This window comes from Fringilla coelebs, assembly GCF_963513975.1.
Source record: "Fringilla coelebs genome assembly, chromosome: 28".
In the NCBI taxonomy this organism is placed as follows: domain Eukaryota; kingdom Metazoa; phylum Chordata; class Aves; order Passeriformes; family Fringillidae; genus Fringilla; species Fringilla coelebs.
In genome coordinates, this window is record NC_140054.1 from 2,688,001 (window position 1) to 2,695,299 (window position 7,299).

Consider the following 7,299-nt stretch of genomic DNA (forward strand, 5'->3'; position numbering starts at 1 on the left):
ATATTTGGACATTAAGCCCATTTCTATAATTTGAACTGCACAGAAAAAAAATACTGAGGGCACTCTTATTATAAGGCTAGGAGAGAAATGAATGTGAAGTGCTGAGCAAAAAGTCTTAAACCTTTCAAAAACATTTGGTACCAAGAACCCATAGACCCTACTGAATGAATGTATTTTCAGCAAGAATTAATTGTTATCCAAAAGTGCTGGTGGCCCATCCATAGAGCAGCAAGGACCTCTCCTAGAAATCTGTCATCAGCAATCTTTGATCATGCATGACTTGAGGTGGAGTATGTGTGTGATGAAGGATTGCTTGTAAGGTGGAGGTTGTCAGTGGAATTCTGTCTTTCATGTGACCTATGTGAGTAGCTCAGAGCCTTATAGAAAGAGTGTACCACGTTGTGTTCCTGTTTTTTTCTAAAACAACAACAAAAAGAAGTTAGAGCTTCTGTTAACTTAGAACTTGAATGAAGCTGTTGTAGTCTATTGGCTTAAATTGTCCTTTGAAACCCAGAGCAGTTCTGTTGAGCATGTATTAGTTGATAAAATGTGTAGAGTAGGGAGAAAAAAAAATCACTTGTATTACAGGGAAACCCTAAGTTTTTGGTCTCATTCAAATAAAATAGACAAGGTGGATCTGCGATACTTGGTTATTGATCAGGAACTTCTGAAATTTTAGAACAGGAGAATCCCTCTGAAGAAATGTTGTTTTAACAACTTGGAGGTTACCAGAAGCTCTGAAAGACAGTTCAGAATATATTTTCTGATGTCCAGAAATCTGCAAGTGTCAATTTTGTATTTTAACTCCTTCCTTTTACCTGACTATCAGGGAAGCGTGGTTGAGGCTGACCTGACATGTCATGATGTCGACTTGCTAGGTGGGGTTCGCAGGGGACATTAACCTTGGAGTTATAGGTAAGAAAACTTTCTTTCTCATTTCCTTCAGTAAGGTGAAAGGGTTGGTGTGGGAGGAGGGAGGATATGAGCTCCACAGACCTGAGCACTGGAATAACTTTCAAAATCTGCCATTACCATGGAGAGATTGCAAGTGTGGAAGGTAAAAGTTGAGGTTAAATTTGTCCATGTTCAAGAGAGGCATGGTATAGGTTCTTGAAATTAATTTGAAAATAAAGATGACTTGCACTTCAGAAGAAAGGTGGATGCTCTTTTAGGAGTGCTGGAAACATAAAACATTTTGAACGTTTAAATTTTTCCTCTCTGATTAAATCCAGGTATGGGTTGGATTTCTTTCCCCACCTGTGGAAAAGCAAAGAATTTGCAGCACACTTCTTCAAAGCTTAAGAATGCTGTTAAGAAAAGTGTCCAAGTAGATCTCTGAAAAATAATAAAATTTTACCTTGGAAATAACAAAACTGGCACATCATGAGTTTGAATCATTTATGTATTGAACATGATAATGCTTAGAAGTCTAATCAAGAGAGAATGGCTGTTGTACCAAGGGACAGCTGTAGTTGATCCCATTGTAAAATCCCACTGGATTCTAATAATCATCTCTTTTTGTGGAGGGCATATGTTGATTCTAGACAAACAAATAGCAAAATAGCAAAAGCTGAAGAACAGGTTTGCAAATCAAATACTTGGACATGTTGAATTCTTCATGGCACCTGCTCATCTTGCACCTTTCCTCAGCCAGCAGACTTGTCTTTTCCTGCTTGTTCATGCAGTACTTGGAAAGGAGCAGAGAAGTTGGAAAAGCTTACTAGGCTAGAGGAGCATTCCAGGTGCAGTCATTGTTTACCGTGGGACTGAATAGCATGCCAGTTCTGACACCAACTGCAGAAGAAATGTGCCTGGTGAGTACAGGTTTTGTAAGGAATTTTCAGAAATGAAGTATTTGTTTCGTTCCAGATAAACCTTACTTGGCATACCACGACTTGAGAGCAGTTATGATCACACAAAGTCATCAGTGTTGTTTCACTTGAAAGATCATAAGCAGAAAAAAGATGATCTCTTAATTCTGGATTTTCCAATCTGCATGTCCCAAGAGAGCTGCTGATAGTGAGTGTAGTAGGATGTGTTGCACATGCTCAGGTGGCATGTCTCTGGGAAAGGATGGCAAGGTCCTTACAGGAGAAAAAGCAACTGAATGGATTGGCTTTTGCACATGTGGAATTTGGAGATAGCTGGAAATAATGGGAATGGGACATGCTCCTTTCATAAAACATCAGTCTCTTATCAGTGAAGTTTGAGTTAAAACACAATGTCAGTATGTATTTATGTGATTGTAAGCTGCCAAATTGCATTAAAGGCAAATAAAAAGGGGGAAAAATAATGAAAAGCAGACCAAATTCCTGCCCTCCTTGCTTCAGACACAAGCTTCACTTTTTTCCTCCTTTAGCACCAGTGAGCCTACAGTCTTCTCATTGGATTCTCCTCTTGAATTTCCTGCAGAGCTTGTGTAAGTGTAGGATACACAGTTTTTTCTCCCTCTGTTTTTAAATCTTCACAGCAACCTGTGAGAGGTGATTGTATTTACATTTTAATTTCGAGGAATGAGCATCCATTGTATCAGCACCTGTTCACATGACATTATTCTTTCTGGCATACCTTCAGACATTTCACATTTGGTGTGCAGAAGGTGCACACCCAGCTGGAATTTCAGAGGAGATGTGGTGTAAGCATTAATTTCATGATAGGAGAGGAATCTAATTCTGGAGAGCATTCAGCTGTCTTAGCAATGGATGCTTCTTTCTGTTCTGGAATTCCCTGCTGTGCTGCTTTAACTGCTGCAGGAAAAGAGAAGTGAAATGCTGCTTGGACTAAAAGTCCTGTGATTAAAAATAGTTGCAGTTGTTAAAAAAAGCCAAAATCAACCAAAAAACCTTTACAAAACCCCGAAGTCCCAAACAAGGAAAGACAGCATGGCTGTGCCCACAGCACCCTGTGGACTGGGCACCTTTTCCTTCTCTCCCTGGGAAGGGCAGAGGAGTTGCAGTAGTGTCCTTACAGGTAGGTGATTGCTGGTCATGTTTGGGAAACACCCCACTAATGCAGCAGTTCAGGAACAGCTGGATCATTTTTCAGTAAACATGAATTATTGACAAGGATGACTCTAGTCTGACATCAGGTCTGGAGCCTCTTACCTAAGTTTGCTCTGTGCCACTCCAGGAAGAGGAAAAGAACTGTGAATTCTTTTTGCTTTCTCTTTTTGCTGGTATGGCCACTTTTCAGGTATTTTATAGATCTGTTCATGCTGCAGTGGGTGTTCTCTTCCCACCTTGGAAGTGTCCTTGATGCAATATCAGGAAGGTCAGAGTTTAAAGGGCTGTGGTGAGGGGTTCATTGAACTGCTGGGAATCCAGAGATCTTGTACAGTGCTAAAAATTAAGCCAGGAGAATGTTAGCACCCTAGCATTCTGCAAGTCAAGTTCAACAGGGTCAAAACTGGAGGAGTGTAGATCATAAAAAGGTCCTTTAATAGCCAGATAGCTGAGCAGTAGCTCATAAATAAGGACAGTCATGCTTGTCCCATTGTGCTTACTCCAGAAATTTGAACAGCCACCTTTATTCTCCTGTTTCCAGACAGTTCTGGATTCGATTTAAAATTTTTGGTGGACACAGCTTTAAAGATGACTCTTAACCATAACCATTTCTGTCAAATTTGTTTTTCTGCCCCTCCAATTTTCTTTCATCTGTTATTTAGGGGTTCACTACATAAACCCTATTAATTACCTAGTCTTTGTACTACACATGTTGGTTTTGATTTCTGTAGCTTTGATTCTCAAACTGCTGTACATTTGCAGGATGCTAATACATTGCATCACATCTAATAAGCAGTCTGTAGGCTTTTGATAGAGCACTGCTGAGCTGAGCACATAGGTCAGAAACAAAATTCAGTTCAGGGTTGAAGAGTGAGTCTGTAGCAGTTCTGGTAAACTTGCCAGCAGGATTTCTCAGCTGCTTCTCATTCAGATCTTAAGTGATACTTGGCCATCAAGCAGTTCTTGCAACTCTCATGCTGGACAAACCAATGATTATGAGCAGAGACATTGAATTTAAGGTTCCTGAGAAATGAGGATGCTTAAACCCTTAATGGTAGCATTGTAGCTTCTCACTTCTGCTCTTCCTTTCCTCTCCCATTGTTGGTTGGATGTTCCCCAAGTTCTTTGATAGTATTCCTTACCTACATCAAGTATGAGAACTTGAGTTACTAATTTTGTCAGCATTTTTAGATGATAGATGTTGCAGAGAACTGCAGGTATGCACTTAGGAGCTAATTTGCTCATAAAATCATTTTATACCAAAAACATTCACATTCATCATTCATCATGTTTGTGAAGCATTAGAACATATATTTTCTTCAATGTTCTGGTAAACATTAAATCTTCTCTATGTTTGTTTTCTGGCAGTTAATAGAAAATAAATGTGTTTTTTCCATCTCCTTTTTTACTTGACTGACTCTTGGTTGTAAAGTTTTTGCATTTTCTCTCATGTCAAATAGATGTTTTCTTTTTATGTGCCTTAGGAGTGGGTTCAGAAGGGTTTGCAGTGTAGCATGTAAAATCTAAAGGTCACAAATTAAATCTATTTCACTGAGCCAAAGAGAGGTCTGTGCAGTGAAGGCTGCACCTTCCCCACTGTGGGAGGCTGTGTGGCCAGAGAGGTGCCTCCACCAATGTAGGTCATCTTTTTTCTTTCATTGGAAGTAGCTTGAAAAATCCTTTTAGCAGTTAGGCTGAGGTTTAAAATAGAAGCAGCTAAAGAACATCAAATGTGTGAATGTATCAGTAGAAGTTGCTGAAATAAGATACAGATGTGCAACTATTTGAGTAGCTCTTTGTGATTTTTCTGGTATGAGATGTGTGCAGTGTGGGATGGGCAGAGTGTTTGTTTACACATATGGAAGAACACTCATGTGGTTGCTCAGCTCTTAATTGCTGTGATTAGCTCCACCCCTTCTTTGACCGAGGAGTAAGTAGTAATGGAAATTTGCATTTCAGGAATACATGAAAAGCAGTGCTCTTCTGTTCCAGCAAAGTCTAGACTCTAGCATAATGGTTTAGAGTCCAATTTTGTGGGAATAATCATCCTTCTTCCCAGAGGCAACACTTGAAATGGTTTTTCCTTTAACTTCAGTAATTTTCACTTGTTTGAACTTTTTATACTGATTCTGTGTTTCTAATTATACAAAGGCCATATGTTTGAGTTCTTGGGATTCAGGTGTGGTATCCTGACTTTCCATGAAGATTATTTCTGCAGAGTAGAGTTTTTTGGCATTATGAAGAGAATTGGTCTATTTTTTGGTAGACTGGTCTTGTTTGAACTATCAAGTGCAACTGAAAGCCTGTGTCTGCAGATAGGATCTGAGCAGTTCCTACTGAGATTGGCTATTTTCAGTGTTACTTTTATGTGAACAAAGGGTGGAAGTGAATTAGCTCAGAAAGTTTTCTACTCACTATTTCTACAGAATGACTGACGTTGGGAAAAAGAGGAGACATCAGACATTTAGGAAAGCAGTCAGTAGAGGCAGTCTTTTTCACTAATGCGTGAAATCCAAATCCAAAGTAGCAACTTGCTTATAGGCTGGGTAACCAGGAGAGGAGCAGGAAGTACTAACACTAAATAATATCTGTGCTGTCTTCTGTGGCTGTTTCAGTTTGAGCTTGAAATGCAAAGTAGTGTGTTTTGCATCTTTTTAACCATTGTGTATTTCTTACAAAGCCTCTAGTAATAAGTTATTAATGCAGGACAGACCACAAGGACATTTGGTGTAACTTTTTTTTGAATTTAAAAATACATGTTTTTCAGATACAGAGCTGGATCTGACCATAGAGACTGTGAACTTTGCTCTTGATGTAACAGAAAACATGGGGTACCTAATTCACATTGATTCTGTATTGTCATGTACTGTGTTGGTAGGTGAAAATTAGATAATGATGCCTGAACTGATTAATCCCCTGGGCATGGAGGAACTGCAGTGTATAAATATGTAAGAAGACTTCCAGGAGGAAGTGTGGGATTGGCAGAGCCAGGTGGATCTCAAGCAAAGACAGACTCCTTTTTGATGCACAGAACCTCTGTTTGTCTTAGCAAAAAATTCTTCTCCTTTCCAAACTGAGACCACAAAACCTTTACTGAGAAAAAAACCCCACAATCAGACTTCAATACCAACAGCCTGAGGATGATTGCAGTTACTTACAGAGATAGGATTGCTTGATGAAAATTGAGATGTAAGTGTGATTAGATGTTCATTTGCTTGTTACACTCATGGTTCAGTCCTGTCATTAACACAGTTCAGCCAGTGCAGGTGTCTCAATGCTGCCTGTAAGAAGATGACTGCTGGCAGAATGAAAGGAGAAGAAGCCTATGGCTGTGTAAATGCACACTTTTTCTCTTTATTAGTTGTCTAAATAAGCTATTTTAGAAACTATAGTTATTAACAGCAATCAGAAATCAGGCTCTGAAGAAGTTAAAACTCATTTTTATATCTTAGTACACAAGTGCCTGGACTCCTTTATCTACCAATAATGTTTTAGCTTCCATTCTCATCATATTCCATTCTCATCACATTCATGATGCCATATGAATTAAGTTGGTAAGTTACTTCTTGTATGTGTAGAGAAGTTTGATTGCTGGCTTTCCTGAAAGGATTTCAGGACTTCATTTATGCTATCTGGTATTGTAGCCTCTGCACACACACTGGGATACTAAAGCTGTGCACAGAATGAAATCAGTTGGAGCCTGGATATTCTTTTAAATTTACAAAAATCTAGCAAAATTGCTGTTTCCCTGTAGGTGGCTCTTGGCCTGTGGCAGTGCTCTGGGTTGTAGCTGCAGGGCAATGCTGCTCTTCACTGCCTGGCTGATGTCTGGCAGAACAGAAACATGTGGAAAGGGATTATTAGAGCACAAGTATCAGTCCCATCCTGGATTCTTGGGCTGGGTACCATGCTCTTAAACTTGTTAGAATAATACCTGGAATAATCAAGATATGCTCCACTACTTAAATCAACTTTATTTTTAGCCCAGTGGTTTTTGAATTGAAACTGCTCAGGCAAAACTTGTTTTTGAAGTATTTCTAATTGCTGCTTCTCACAAGTTTCAGCTGAATGTGGACTGAAGGAATTTGGGCACACCAGTAGATAGCTTTTCAGTGCCCCTTTGCAACCTTACACTGGGGGGAAAATTAAAAAAAATAAAGAAAAAATAACTGGCAAGTAGAGAAGTTGGACAGAAGATTATATGACTCCCTAGTTTCTTTTCAATATTTATTGTTACATTTTTAAAATATTTTTCCTCTTCTAGGTGTTTTCTACATTTCCTGGACTTAGGCTTTGT